Source organism: Bison bison, unplaced genomic scaffold, assembly GCF_000754665.1.
Source record: "Bison bison bison isolate TAMUID 2011002044 unplaced genomic scaffold, Bison_UMD1.0 scf7180017864034, whole genome shotgun sequence".
Lineage (NCBI taxonomy): Eukaryota > Metazoa > Chordata > Mammalia > Artiodactyla > Bovidae > Bison > Bison bison.
The window spans coordinates 5,721,232-5,737,186 of NW_011494606.1; the positions used below are offsets into that span (position 1 = coordinate 5,721,232).

At 42.2% G+C, this 15,955-nt stretch overlaps 1 protein-coding gene and 1 pseudogene across 1 annotated transcript in view; one reads left to right on the forward strand and one right to left on the reverse strand.

Annotated features, from left to right (window-relative positions):
* Nucleotides 1-9,328: 9,328 nt before the first annotated feature.
* Nucleotides 9,329-10,366, reverse strand: LOC104984722 (annotated as a pseudogene).
* Nucleotides 10,367-10,718: 352 nt separating this feature from the next.
* TIPIN (TIMELESS interacting protein) overlaps nt 10,719-15,955 on the forward strand; it is a 16,946-nt gene continuing 11,709 nt past the window's right edge. The window contains exon 1 of the mRNA XM_010834541.1: nt 10,719-10,788. The gene's annotated coding sequence lies outside the window, so the exon portion shown is untranslated. The remainder of the gene's footprint in view (nt 10,789-15,955) is intronic.

Genomic DNA, 15,955 nt, shown 5'->3' on the forward strand with positions numbered 1-15,955 from the left:
TTTCACTGCTGAGGGCCCTAGTTCAATTTCTGGTCGGGGAACTAAGATCCCACAAGCTGTATGGCACAGATTAAAACATTTTTTTAATAAACAAAAATACAATACAGTGATTTTTTTTAAAAAAGCTATTTTACATCCCATCAGCAACATAGGGGAGTTCCAGGTATTCTACATCTTTGCCAGTATCTGGTATGATTAGTCTTTTAAAATATGTGTCATTCTAGTGAATGCATACTGGTACTTCATTGTGGTTTTAATTGATACGTTTCAACTGACTAATGTGGGCTTCCCAGATGGCTCAGTAGTAAAGAATCCACCTGCCAATGCAGTGAGATACAAGGGATGCGGGTTTGATTCCTAGGTTGGGAAGATCTCCTGGAGAAGGAAATGTCAACCCACTAGCAGAGTCGACTGAGCGACTGGGCATACACACACTGACTAATGATTTTGAGCATTTTTTATATGTTTATTTGATATCCATATATATCAAATGTTGTTGGTGATGTGAATATTTAAATCTTTTGCCCAGTTTGAAATGGGTTGTTTGTCTTATTATTGAGGTTTGCTTTTTAAAAAGTTCTTTATGTATTTTAGATAAAAATCCTTTGTCAAATATGTGATTTGTAGCTTCCCTGGTGGCTCAGGTGGTAAAGAATCTGCCTGCAATGCAGGAGATGCAGGTATGATCCCTGAATAGGGAAGATCCCCTGGAGAAGAGAATGGCAACCCACTCCAGTATTCTTGCTTGGAGAATTCCATGGACAGAGGAGCCTAGTGGCCTACATTCCATGGGGTTGCAAAGAGTTGTACACGACCGAACAACTAACATTTTTACACTTTCACATTCTCCTTGCCTGAGGTTTGTCTTTTCATTTTTTTTTTTAAGAGTGAAAGTTTTTCATTTTGATGAAGTTGGGGTTTTTTTGGTATTCTATCTGGGAAACTTTTGCCATTCAAATGCCCTCAGGAAAATTTTCTTTCATATTTTGAATAACATCTCTTAAGCCTTGAGTCTTCAAAATATACTCCTGGGCCATGAAAACACTTAAGAAAGAGCTCCCCAGCTCCCTCACCTGGTGAAAGTGCTTTTTAAAGCATTTTAACCTAAAACATTTTAAAATTATGAAAGTGTCAAAAGTAATCTAAAACATTTTTCTTTTTTTCAAATATTTTTCAGAAGTGCAAAATACCTTACTATTGAGAACACAGAAGAAATAATTTTAAAAATATGAGATGTGAAAGTCAAACATTGCTGGTCTCAGTCTGTAAGATGACTTGCTTCTAGTCCACCACACCTGGAGTACATTTTCTTATCACTCTTCTTTTCCATGAAATTCTGTTTGAATGGAGGTGAAGAACATTTTACTACCTTAATCGATAGCACTAAAGTCCTCTTAGGGAAAGAAGCATTCTTGCTGGGAAGCATACTGTATTTTAATAAGTGCTTGAAGTTGATGAACACCCATAGATACTGCCTCCTATCCCTATCCTGAGGGTGTCGATTGGTGCCAAGCTTAAGAAAATGGAAGCATGTTCTCCATAACAGAGGAGATGGGAAGGAGAGAGAAAAGTGGAGAGAGGGGCACGGAGATAAAAGCTTTGCCAGATACGATGTAACCCTTTTCTAAGAATCCCACAAAGTGGGGCACATCTATTGAATGAGTGACTTTTACTGTTATAACTGTAGAAAGGGCCTAAACTGAAACAATTCAGAACAGAAATAACATGTGAGATTCAGGAGTTCAGAGTCCCAGATGACCCTGGGGACCTTGTTCTCACTGGGATTTACAAAAATTTTGGGAAGGGCCTTAACTTCCACAGAAAGTGAAGTGATGGGTATTTGAGTTTGTCGAACTTGACCTTTGAGGAGTAAGGTGACCTCAATTGATATCCTGGACCTTTGCATGGTACAACCTCCAATATTACAAATTTAAAACACTCTATCCTTTGACCAAAATGGACATGATCTGATCAGTGACGTGAAGAGATCTTAAATCCCTGCCCAGGAATTGAATCTGGGTAGCCTGGATGAAAGCTGGGAATCCTAGCCATCAGATCAGCAAAGGAGAGAGACAAGGAGCTATTTTTTTCCTGGGATCTTTGTCCCCAGTGAAACATGCATTTCTCAAGGAGGCAAAAACTGAAAATGCAGGTGCAAAGTTTATCGTTAGAGACATACCACAACAAGTGGGAAAGCACCCAAAGAAACAATTTATCTAGTTAAGACAGAAGCAAGGCAGACATGTACACCCAGAGAGAAAGGCTGTGGCATCCTCCCAAGTGAGGAGGAGTGCAGTAAAGAGGCAATTAAGTCATTTATATAAGGCAGTTCTTCTGGGTCTTTATCTTCCCTTTGGCCAATTGTCTGATTTCTTTTTCCACACCTGACCTGTCCTAGGACCCTCCCTGACATGTGCGGGCAACATTTTCTCAAGGTAGATTTCAGCCCAGAGGCCTATGGGATCGCATATTAGCATCAAATATTATGGGGCAGTGCCCTCCCCTTTTGACCCTCAGGGAGCCTTTCTGAACATGTGAAATGTCTCCCTTGCTCCCAGGATGGAAAATATATGACCTCCTGATCCTTTACTCAAACAAGGTTTAGCCTCTCTCTGTTACTACCATGACTGTTATCTTGAGTCCACAGGAGACAAAGCCTGGCTATTTACCCTGTTTCAGTTGTTAATTCCATTTCAGAGAGCAAACAGGAGGCTGGTTGTAAATATCTAACCTGGAACCCACCTATTACCCGTTTCAATAAATGCATACAGGAGGCCAGTTGTAAGTGTCCAGCCTGAAGGCCCTCTTTTACTTATCCCAAGAAATGTAAACAGAAACCCAGTTGTAGATGCCTAGCCTGGGGCCTCTCTGTCTGCTGTCTCAGGCTTACTTGCTCGAGTGCCCTCCTGGAAGCAAACCATAGGCCCCACCCAGAGCGCTACTTCATTCAAGTCCCCACCTCCACTCAGTCTCCTTCGGTCATTACTCCATCCAGTTCAGACCTTAAGGTTCATCACTTCCTGCAAATACTTCAAATCTCTTGTCCCCTTTTCCTTCCATTGCACTTACCTAGGAAAACTTCAGCCATGGAGTGACTTTATCACCTTCTCTGATCCTTAACTTCCTATCAAAAACCTAATAACACACCTATATCAAAATGCTTCATCCTGCATATCAGAGTAGAGAGAAGTGTTGCCTCAAAGGCTATCTCCTTCTGAGACTTTCCTGGTGGTCCAGTGATTAAGAGTCCATGCTTCCAATGCAGGGGGCATGGGTTCAGTCCTGGTGGGGGAACTAAGATCCTGCATGCTGTGCAGTGGGGCAAAAAAAAAAAATTAAAATCTCAAAGGCTAGCCCTTCCACATGTCTGCTCAAGGTCTTTGTTCATTTGATACATATAAAAATACATATGTAACAATACATATCTAAGAATGCATATATAAAATACATATATAAGAATCTAAATAGCACTGTTCTGTTCAGAGTTGCAAAAAACCTCACACCATTTCAAATGTTTACCAATAAGAGAATAGTTAAATAAATTGTTATACATTCAGTAAAGAATCATATAGAGCAGTAAAAATTTTCTAAACTACAGCTGTGTGAAACAACCCAGAAGAATCACTGGACAAAATATGAAATTAGGATAGTAAGCCCGAGCAGACTGCCTACAGTTTGATATAATTTTTTATAAAACTCAAAACAGGCAATATTGAACAACATATTGCTTATATTGTTCAGGCCTATAACTATATACAAAAACTATTTTTAAAAGGAATGATAGATGCAAAATTCAAGATAATGGTGATCTCAGGAGGAAGGAGGATCAGAGAAGGGATAAAAAGATATAAGATGTTGATATGCATGGCAAATAGAAGGAGAAAAATGGAAGTAGTGACAGATTTCTTCTTCTTGGGCTCCAAAATCCCTGTGGACGGTGACTAGCAGCCATGAACTCAGAAGATGACTGCTTCTTGGCAGGAAAGTGATGGCAAACCTAGACAGTGTGTTGAAAAGCAGAGACATTACCCTGGCAAAAAAGATCCGGATGGTCCAGGCTATGGTCGCCCCAGTGGTCTCGATGGTTGTGAGAGGTGGACAGTAAAGAAGGCAGACTGCCAAAGAATTGATGCCTTCGAACTGTGGTGCTGGAGAAGACTCCTGAAAGGCCCTTGGACAGCAAGATCAAACCAGTCAATCTTAGGGGAGATCAGCCCTGAATATTCACTGGAGGGACTGATGCTGAAACTTAAGCTCCAGTATTTTGGTCATCTGATGTGAACAGATGACTCATTGGAAAAGTCCTTGATGCTGGGAAAGACGGAGGGGAGAAGGAGACGAGGGCATCAGAGGCTGAGGTGGCTGGACGGCATCACTAATGCAATGAACGTGAACTTGGGCAAACTCTGGGAGAAGGTGAGGGACAGGAAGGCCTGGTGTGCTGCAGTCCGTGGGGTCACAGAGAATCAGACATGACTAGATGACTGAATAACAACAACAATAAGATGTTGGCTAGTTCTTAGATTGGAAGGTATGGTCACAGATTTGTATATTCTATTATTGTGCTTTGTAATATACATAAACATTATATATTATTCTGTCAAGTGTCAAGTGAAGTCACTCAGTCGTGTCCGACTCTTTGTGACCCCGTGGGGGGTCCTGCCAGGCTCCTCTGTCCATGGGATTTTCCAGGCAAGAATACAAGAGTGGGTTGCCATTTCCTTCTCCAGGGGATCTTCCCAACCCAGGGATCGAACCTGGGTCTCCTGTATTGTAGTTATTCTGTAGGTATCAAATATAATGTAAAAATAATATTTAAAACCTTTTAGGAGCTATGAAAAAAAATTATGATGAGATCTCTCCATTTAATATAGCTATCCCGCCTTTATTTCCCCAACATTTTTTTTTTTTTTTTTTTTTTGCGGGAGTGGGGGCGAGGGAGGGGGCTTCCCTTATGGATCAGATGGTAAAGAATCTGCCTGCAATGTGGGAGACCATGGGTTCAATCCCTGGGTTGGGAAGATCCCCTGGAGAAGGGAATGGCAATCCACTGCAGTATTCTTGCCTGGAGAATTCCATGGACAGTGGAGCCTGGGGGGCTATAGTCCATGGTGTTACAAAGAGTCAGATAACACTGAGTAACTAACACTTTCTTTTCAACATTTTTTATGCTTCTGTTATTTCTCTTATTTTAGGGCACCTTCCCATACATCTATCCAAATCCTACCTAATTCCAAGACTCTGGTCAAGGTCCAGGTCTTTCCAGAAGTCTTCATCAACTTCTCCAGCTCTTGTTCATCTTTATTTAGCACTTAACTTTTGGATTAAGCAAATCAGCATTTAACCACATTTTTTCTTCTGTCATTTATAATCGGTCCATGTATATTAAGATTCTTCACTGCAAATAACAGAACCTCGTCTCAGTTCAGTTCAGTAGCTCAGTTGTGTCCGACTCTTTGTGACCCCATGGACTGCAGGACACCAGGCTTCCCTGTCCATCACCAATACCTGGAGCTTACTCAAACTCATTTCCATCGAGTTGGTGATGCCATTCAACCATCTCATCCTCTGTTGTCCCCTTTCCTCCCACCTCCAATCTTTCCCAGCATCAGGGTCTTTTCCAATGAGTCAGTTCTTCTCATCAGGTGGCCAAAGTATTGGAGTTTCAACTTCAGCATAAGTCCTTCCAATAAATATTCAGGACTGATTTCCTTTAGGATGGACTGGTTGGATCTTATTGCTGTCCAAGAGACTCTCAAGAGTCTTCTCCAACACCACAGTTCAAAAGCATCAATTCTTTGGCACTCAGCTTTCTTTATGGTCCAACTCTCACATCCATACATGACTACTGGGAAAACCAAAGCTTTGACTAGATGGACTTTGTTGGCAAAGTAATGTCTCTGCTTTTTAATAAGCTGTCTATTAAGTTGGTCATAACTTTTCTTCCAAGGAGCAAGTGTCTTTTAATTTCATGGCTGCAGTCACCATCTGCAGTGATTTTGGAGCCCCCCAAAATAAAATCTGTCACTGTTTCCATTGTTTCCCTATCTATTTGCCATGAAGTGGTGGGACTGGATGCCATGATCTTAGTTTTCTGAATGTTGAGTTTTAAGCCAGCTTTTTCACTCTCCTCTTTCACTTTCATCACGAGGCTCTTCAGTTCTTCTTCACTTTCTGTCATAAGGGTGGTATTATTTGCATATCTGAGGTTATTGATATTTCTCCTGGCAATCTTGATTCCAGCTTGTGCCCCATCCAGCCCAGCGTTTCACATGATGTACTCTGCATATAAGTTAAATAAGCAGGGTGACAATACACAGCCATGACATACTCCTTTCCCAGATTTGGAACCAGTCCGTTGTTCCAATGTCCAGTTCTAACGGTTGCTTCCTGACCTGCATACAGATTTCTCAAGAGGCAGGTCAGGTGGTCTGGTATTCCCATCTCTTGAAGAATTTTCCACAGTTTGTTGTGATCTATACAGTCAAAGGCTTTGGCATAGTCAACAAAGCAGAAGTAGATGTTTTTCTAGATGTTTTCTCTTGCTTTTTTGATGATCCAACAGATGTTGGCAACTTGATCTCTGGTTCTTCTGGCTTTTCTAAATCCAAGTTGAACATCTGGAAGTTTATGGTTTATATACTGTTGAAGTCTGACTCATTATTAGTAGTTTAAACAGAAAAGAAATGTATTAAAGGATACGGATGGCTCCTAGCATCTCTGAGTGGTCAGGAAATGAGGTTTGGCAGCTGACAGGCTGATGTCAAAACTGTGCTGGTCTCCTGCTCTAGTGCAGACTCTACTGGTGCCACCACTGGGCAAAAGTGGACTTGCCCTCTCACCCCTGACACTGGACACGTGACTACTGGCACCTCTAGCCTCGCTGCCCTTGGAAGCTGGTTTCTTTTTTTTTCCAGAATGGGCTGCAAGCAGTGCCTCCATCTTCACGTCACCCTATTCTGACCTGAAGCCTATTTAGTTGCGGAGCTGGGGTATACAAGATATATCTAATTGTGTGGGACCCTGAGAAGATGAGTTTTTTGCTGCCAAATATAGAAAGTATGTTTTGAAGGTTATCTTACCAATTTGGCTTATTACCTAAAACACATAAGACTCAATAAATACCTGTTGATTTATTACTCTTCAGTATCTTGCATTAAAACAATACCTTTGGAATCAGCTAATCTACACCTTTTGTCTTACAAAGGAGCAAACAAAGCAATGAAGTGATTTGACGGTGGTCAGACTTTTAGCTCTTGGTGGAGCTGATGTTATGCTTTGAGGATGATGTGAATGAATATGTTAGTTGTTCCTCTGTCCATGGAATTCTCCAGGCAAGAATACTGGAGTAGGTAGCCATTCCCTTCTCCAGGGAGTGTTCCCAACCCAGGGATAAAATACAAGTCTCCCACGTTGCAGGCAGATTCTTTGCCATCTGAGCTACCAGGGAAGCCATAAAGTCCAGGCAGGAAAAATTCCCAAAGGTCTAATACAGTGATGTAATAGGTTTCTCGTGCTGAAATTGCTTACATGACTTATTGTGAAAGTACTAGCTATTTATATTCTTAATATTTTTGGGAACACTCTAATTTTCCAGATTTGAAAAATAAAAGCACTAGCTTATTTTTTTCTATTTTATTATTTGTGGCAGTATACTAATTTCCCCCCAACATCTTTTCACCCCTTCTTCCACAGTAATGGAAACCCTGAGTTTTTACTGGGCCATGGTCACCAAGAATAAAGACTATATCCCCAGTTTCTTTTGCAGCTGTGTGTGGCCATGGGTTTACGTTCTGGATGTAACCACAGTTGTTGTATGCAACTTCTGGGAAATGTTCTTAGAAATGTTGAGTCATGCCCTTTTCTCTTTCCTCCTCCCCGCTGATTGGAATGCAGTGGAGCTGTAGAAGACATTTCAGAAGAGGAGGTGAACTTGAGAATGGAATTCTTTTGTGGTAAAGCAAGAAGATAGGATCTTACCAACAACGAACTTACTACCTCTCAACTTCTTGTACATGAGAGACAAACTTTCTACCTTGTTTATTGTTATTTTAGTTTATTTCATTTACGTTAGCTTTTTCCCCCTGTTATTTGTAGCTGGCCAAATCCTAATTAATAATCCCTGGGCTGGGGAAACAGTGGAAACAGTGGCGGACGTTATTTTTCTGGGCTCCAAAATCACTGCAGATGGTGACTGCAGCCATGAAATTAAAAGACGCTTGCTCCTTGGAAGGAAAGTTATGATCAACCTAGATAGCATATTCAAAAGCAGAGACATTACTTTGCCAACAAAGGTCCATCTGGTCAAGGCTATGGTTTTTCCTGTGGTCATGTATGGATGTGAGAGTTGGACTGTGAAGAAAGCTGAGCATCGAAGAATTGATGCTTTTGAACTGTGCTGTTGGAGAAGACTCTTGAGAGTCCCTTGGACTGCAAGGAGATCCAACCAGTCCATTCTAAAGGAGATCAGTCCTGGGTGTTCATTGGAGGGACTGATGCTGAGGCTGAAACTCCAATACTTTGGCCACCTGATGCGGAGAGCTGACTCATTTGAAAAGACCCTGATGCTGGGAAAGATTGAAGGTGGGAGGCGAAGTGGATGACAGAGGATGAGATGGTTGGATGGCATCACTGACTCAATGGACATGAGTTTGGGTGAACTCCGGGAGTTGGTGATGGGCAGGGAGGTCTGGTGTGCTGTGGTTCATGGGGTTGCAGAGTCGGACACAACTGAGCGACTGAAATAGAACTGGGCTGGTCACCTTGATTATTCATGCTGATGCAGACCTGACTGGGTGATATGATCCCAACTTGGGCATGTTATGTACATGACAGGGGAAAATAGATGCCGCAGTCTTGAACTGGAGTCCTCAAGTACACAGCAGACCACTACTACCAACCACTCTAGTACATAAAGCCCAGATAACTCCAGCCAACTGATAAGACACAGAGACTTGGCTTTTTAAATGTGATTTAGAAATAGTTCATGGTCTTTGTTTTAAAATATTTTTCTCATTTCTCTTCTTTCAAACCTCACCTCTGGACTGGGTTCCCAGCTTGCCAGAAAAGCTTTTACGCTCTACACTCAATCTTTGTTCTTTAATAGTCTACTTTTTCTTTAACACTCCATTTTCCCCCTAGCTCTTTCAAAGCATTTTAATAACGTGGGAATGATTCAAAGTATGAAAAGAAGACTCAAACATCTTCCCTTTAAAGGGGAGCAAGGGTCATAGAAAGGCCTCAGGGCTCACAGATTGGAGAGTCTGGTTTCAGAAAGTCTCTTGAAGGCTAGCAGGCAGCTGAAGAGACATAAAATTTTAATAGATTCTCAGAGGATGGGACATGGTTGCTGGGTCCTGAGCACCTTGAAGCATTTCTTTTCTGTGTATTTATTTGGCCGCACTGGGTCTTAGTTGCGGCATGTGGGATCTTTTGTTGTGGAGCAAAGAGTCTCTTGTTGTGATGCTCGGCTTCATTAGTTGCGGCACTCAGGCTTACTTGCGTGTGGGATCTTAGTTTCCCTACCAGGGATCAAATCCAAGTCCCCTGCATTGCAAGGCGGATTCTTAACACTGAACCACCAGTGAAGTCCAATGAATGTTTCTTTCCTTATCTGTTTTTTTTTTTTTTTTTTAATATTTATTTATTTATTTGACTGTACCAAGTCTTAGTTGCAGCACGTGGGATCTAGTTCCGCAACCAGGGATCGAACCCCGGGCCCTCTGCCATGGGACCATGGAGTCCTAGACACTGGACCACCAGGGAAGTCCCGAAGGGTTCCTTGATCGTGATGCGGTGTCAAAGTATTTGTTTGGGGAGAACCGAGCAGGATGGGCTGAGCAGGTCTGTTGTTCCACAGGGTCAAGCTTCTTCAGCATGTAGACAAGGTCTCCCTGCCCTTTGAGGTAATACTGGAGAAACCCAACCACACTGAAGCCAGAGTTTCCAATTCCATGTGCAGCTGCCTCTAACTGATGGCCTCATGTGTTTTCAACACTATTCACTTTTAAAAACAACAAACTATTCTAAAAGTTTTAATGACATGGCCTATGTGAAAGCTATGTATTTTTTTACACATCTGGTGCAATTTCTAAGGAAAATGTATTTCTAGTATTTCTCCCACGTGAAATAGGACAGTCAGACATTAATATGTCAGTGCCTTACAACTGTGGTAGTTACATTCACATGGTGCATGCTCAGTGGCTCAGTGGTGTTCTATCCTTTGCCACCATATAGACTGTAGCCAGGCAGGCTCCTGTGTCCATGGGATTTTCCAGGCAAGAATAGGGGAGTGGGTTGTTATTTCCTCCTCCAAGGGATCCCGTGGTAGGCGGCTTCCTTACCACTGAGCCACCTGAGAATTCATGTTGAAGGATTTCTGTTAGTAAATCTGAAGAATCGGTAGCTTCTTAGCAAATTCTGTTTGCCTCTATCCTTAATACTCCATCCACAATCCAGTTTTCTAAAAAACCTGAGATCTATTTCCAAAGTCTAAAGTGCATAGAGCATACGCAACACGAACATCACAGGAGCAAGGAGGTAAACTTCTCGGAGGAATTCAGGAAGGCGGATGCGGTGCGGAGGGCAGTAGTGCGATGGGCTGGACCTGGGAAAGGTTGGCTAGACATGGGTGGGCGGGACCTGGGAGAGGTGGGTCTGGTAGGCACCGCCCAGGGTGTGCGCAGATTTGGCGCCGAACGCCAAGGAATCTTCTCGCGGGAGTTCGAGAGAAACGTGGTTTTCTGCCGCGCGGAACTCTGCGCTGTTGGCGGCAGCGTCCGGAGCGAGGTGAGAGCGGGCTGAGGGGCGAGTGAAATTACGGAGGGGAGAGATGGTCCAGGTAGTCAGGCGGGGGAGCGGGCATGCTGGGCAGTCGTAAGGAGGGAGAGAGGAAGCAGGCGGACATGACTTAGACGGACGTGGGCTGATTTAGGACTGCAGGGAAGGGAGGCCTGACCGGCCACGACCTGTGCAGAGAGGAGGTCGGTGGGGATCAGAGCTGCCGCTTTTACTTCGTTTACGTTCGGGTCTGCCACTCACTAAACCAAACCTTTTAGTGGAAGGGAACGTGTGTCAGATACATCTTTTACATCTCTGGCTTCTGTATCGCGATTTCTAAACTCAGGAGTCGCCCTGTGAATGTTGAATGAATACGGTTGAAAGAGAGGATAGACAAGGAAGCACGGAAGAGGGGAGATTGGAGAAGAGGGATAGGATGGGAAGTTTTGTGGTTTTAAGCCTGGGTAGCAAAGAAGACCATGGGGTCAGTTTGGTAGGATTTCTGGCAAGGTCTTCTGTTTTGATAACTTAAAAGTTGGACGTTGGACACCTAAGACTGTGGGAATGAATTTATATATTAAATTTCTTTGTTGCCTTCACTCCTCTGCGATTCTGAGGCCTAGAGGAGGAAGTCCTCTAGGTCGCTCTGTGCGACCCCAGAGACGGCAGCCCACCAGGCTCCCCCGTCCCTGGGATTCTCCAGTCAAGAACACCGGAGTGGGTTGTCATTTCCTTCTCCAATTATACTTAATATAGTTTGTGGCCTTGTTACCTCATTCATAGCTCCATTTTGGCTTCAAAGATGTGAACCACATTTCTTTCCAGGAGGCTTAAGCAGAATGGGGCTAAGTATACTTTTTGATGATATAAAACTAGATTATTTTAGGTTCGCCAAAAAGTTTTTTGTTGTTGTTGTTGTTGTATAATGGCTCTAATAGCACTTAGTTGTCTTTAACTTCATTGAAAACAAATTTGTTAGATTGTATTGTGACAGCTGTCATATCAGCATGCATTAAAAAAAAAACTTATCAAAATTGGTGAATTTTTGTGTAGCCATTTTAATATTGAAGATGGAAGAAAAAAGCATTTTTGGCATATTATGCTTTATTAAGAAAGGTAAAAATGCAACTGAAACAAAAAAAGATTTGTACAGTGTATGGAGAAGGTGCTGTGGCTGAGCAAAAGTGTTAAAAGTGGTTTACACAGTTTCATGCTGGAGATTTCTCGCTGGATGATGCTCCATGGTCTGGTAGACCAGTGAATAAATTGAGACATTGAGAACAATCAACGTTATACTACATGGGAGATAGCTGACATACTCAAGATATCCAAATCAGGCATGGAAAGTCATTTGCACCAGCTTGGTTCTGTTCATCGCTTTGATATTTGGGTTCCACATAAGTGATAAAAACCTTCTTGACCTTAGTTTTGCATGCAATTCCTAACTTAAATGTAACAAAAAACTTCCATTTTTAAAACAATTTGTTATGGGTGATTAAAAATGGATACACTACAATAATGTGGAATGGAAGAGATCCTGGGGCAAGGGAAGTGAACCATGAACCGCACCAAAGGCCTGTCTTCATCCCAAGAAGGGGATGTTGTGTATATGGTGGGATTGGAAGGAAGTCGTCTCTTATAAGCTCTTTCTGGAAAACCAAAGGATTGATTCCAACAAATACTGGTCCCAATTTGTTGTTCACTCACTAAGTGTTATCCTACTCTTTGTGACATGATGGACTGCGGCACAACTGGCTTCCCTGTCCTTCAGTATCTCCCCGAGTTTGCTCAGACTTATGTCTATTAAGTCAGTGACGCCATCCAACCATCTCATCCTTTGTTGCCCCTTCTCCTCTTGCCCTCAATCTTTCCCAGCATCAGGGTCTTTTCCAATGAGTTGGCTCTTTGCATCAGATGGCCAAATTATTAGTTTCAGCATCAGTCCATCCAATGAATATTCAGGGTACATTCCTTTAGGATTGACTGGTTTGACCTCCTTGCAGTCCAAGGGACTCTCAAGAATCTTCTCCAGCACCGCAGTTCAAAGGCATCAATTCTTCAGTGCTCAGCCTTCTTTACGGTCCAACTCTCAGGTCCGTACCTGACGGCTGGAAAAACCATAGCTTTGACTATATGGACCTTTGTTGGCAAAGTGATTTAATACTCTGTCTAGGTTTGTCATAGTTTTTCTACCAGGGAGCAAGCGTCTTTCAATTTCATGCCTGCAGTCACCATCCACAGTGATTCTGGAGCTCAAGAAAATGAAATCTGCCAGTGTCCATATTAGACCAGCTGAAAGCACTTAACAGAAAGCATCTGGAATTAGTTAACAGAAAACAAATAGAATGCAAGACCATATGTTTCTTTTCTTTCTTTTAAAAATATTTATTTGTTTAAAATTCACTTATTTTTAATTGAAGGGTAATTGTTCACAATATTGTGTTGGCCTCTGCCATACATCAACATGATCAGCCATAGATATACGTAAGTCCCCTCCCTCTTGAGCCTCGCTCTCACCTCCCACCCCTCTAGGATGTTGCAGAGCCCCAGTTTGAGTTCTCTGAGTCATGAAACAAAGTCCTATTGGTTATCTATTTTACATATGGTAGTATATATGCCTCCATGTTTCTCTCTCAATTCATCCCACCCTCTCCTTCTTGCTCCCCTCCTTGTCCATAAGTTTTTTCTCTATGTCTGCATCTCCACTGCTGCCCTGCAGATAGGTACATTACTACCATCTTTCTAGATTCTATATATATATGCATTATATACTATATTTGTTTTCCTGTTTCTGACTTCATTATGTATAATAGGCTCTAGATTGGTCCACTTCATTAGAACTGACTCAGATGTGTCCCTTTTAATGGCTGAGTAATATTCCATCGTATATATGTATCACTGTTTCTTTTATCCATTCATCAGTCGATGGACATCTAAGTTGCTTCCGTGTCCCAATTCTTGGAAGTAGTGCTGCAGAGGACATTGGGGTACGTGTGCCTTTTTCAGTTTTGATTTCCTCAGAGTATATGCCAAGTAGTGGGGTTGCTGGGTCCTATGTCAGTTCTACTCCCAGTTTTTTGAGGAATCATATTTTCCGTAGTGGCTGTATCAGTTTACTTTCCCACCAGTAGAGCAAGAGGGTTCCCTTTTCTCCACACCCTCTCCAGCGTTTATCATTTGTGGATTTTTGATGATGGCCATTCTGACCGGTGTGAGGTGATACCTCATTGTAGTTTTGATTTTCATTTCTCTAATAATGAGCAATGTTGAGCATTTTTTCATGTTTTTATTAGCTATCTGTATGTCTTCTTTGGAGAAATGTCTGTTTAGGTCTTTGCCCACTTTTTGATTGGGTTGTTTTGTTTTTCTGGTATCATATATTTCTTTGATAATCAGGCAAAAACTGTTACAGCTTGGCTGGGAAGTTCTGATTCATCCACCAGACATTGCACCTTGGGATTTCCGTTTATTTTGGTCTGTACAAAATTCTCTTAATGGAAAAAACATCTCCATTCTCTGGAAGACTATAAAAGGCACCTAGAACTGTTCTTTTCTAAAAAAGATAAATAGTTTTGAGAAGATGGAATTACAAACTTGCCTTAAAAATGGCAGAAGGTAGTGGAGCAACAGTGAATACGTTCTTCAATCATGTTCTTGGTGAAAATGAAAAATATATCTTCTATTTTTACTTAAAAACCAAAGAAACTTCAGTATGACCTTAAACTGCCTTCCAGTTTTGAAGATCTGTGATTGATAACTGTGTTTTGTTTTTATGTACTTGTTGTCTTGGAAACAGAATTGGCGAGACTTCGGAAATCGTCTGGCTCTAGTAGTTGTATAGTTTTGGGGAAATTTTGAAATTCTTCATTCCTCCATTCAACAATTATTTTTTATTATTTTGGTTTTTTTTTAGTGGTCCATTGCAGTTATTAATCCTGCTAGATGGAAATTACACTTGTCAAGTATCATTGCCATCAGAACTCTCCCTGTCCAAATTCAGGAACTGAACAGATTCAGATAACTTTTTGAGATATCTTTCTTTCATGAACTCTCATGTTTGTTATCCAAAACTCAGGAATCTGATAGATTGGGATAAAGCATTACACCACCCATGACCTGAACTCACGAAAAGTGACTCTCAGTATCTGAATTCCGGAAACATGGATTTGGATAGTGAGGATTCTTGGGCTACTTGTTCTGGCAGTGAAATGAGAAAGATCAGTTTGGTCACTTCAGTTCTCCTCTCTGGGACCAACACTTTGTTCTCTCCTCCAGGGTTCCAGCCTTGCCCTCCAAGAGTCCCTTTCCTGTCCATTTCCCTCTTGGCCATATTTGAAGTAGGCATTGGGAGGTGTGCTCGCCTTTGGGGCTGTAGAGCTGCCCAGGTTTTCTGCTAGTTCAAGTTGGGAGGGCCGAGATGAGGAACTATTTCTCCAACACCAGCTCTGGGGATACAGTAGAGGAGAACAGAGACCCACCTTATCATTGCCCTTTTAGAGCTACAGTCTCCAAGGGGAGACAAACATTTATCAAATAATGACACAAATAGAACCTCATATTGGGGCCTGGGTAAGTGCTATGAAACTACTACTTGACATTTTGAATGCTTATAGAGGATTTAATTTAGGAAAATTGGGGGAGATTTTTCTGATTTGACAGTTGAGATCTGAAAGGGATGAGCAGTCAGAGAAGAGGCTTTGTAAAGGTCTAGTGGCCTGAGGGTTAGACAAAGCATAGAGAATGGTGTGAAGTCTGTAGAGAAGTAGGAAGGTGCTAAATCCTGCAGGGCCTTAGAGTCTTATCATTATGTTAAGAGCAGCAGAAAGTTATTGACGTGTTTAAGCCTGGTAGTGATGTGATTAGCTTGACATTTCCAAGGTACAGTTCAGTTCAGTTCAGTCGCTCAGTCGTGTCCAACTCTTTGCGACCCCATGAATCGCAGCATGCCAGGCCTCCCTGTCCATCACCAACTCCCAGAGTTCACTCAAACTCATGTCCATCGAGTCGGTGATGCCATCCAACCATCTCATCCTCTGTCGTCCCCTTCTCCTCCTGCCCCCAATCCTTCCCAGCATCAGAGTCTTTTCCAGTGAGTCAGCTCTTCTCATGAGGTGGCCAAAGTACTGGAGTTTGAGCTTCAGCATCAGTCCTTCCAAAGAACACCCAGGACTGATCC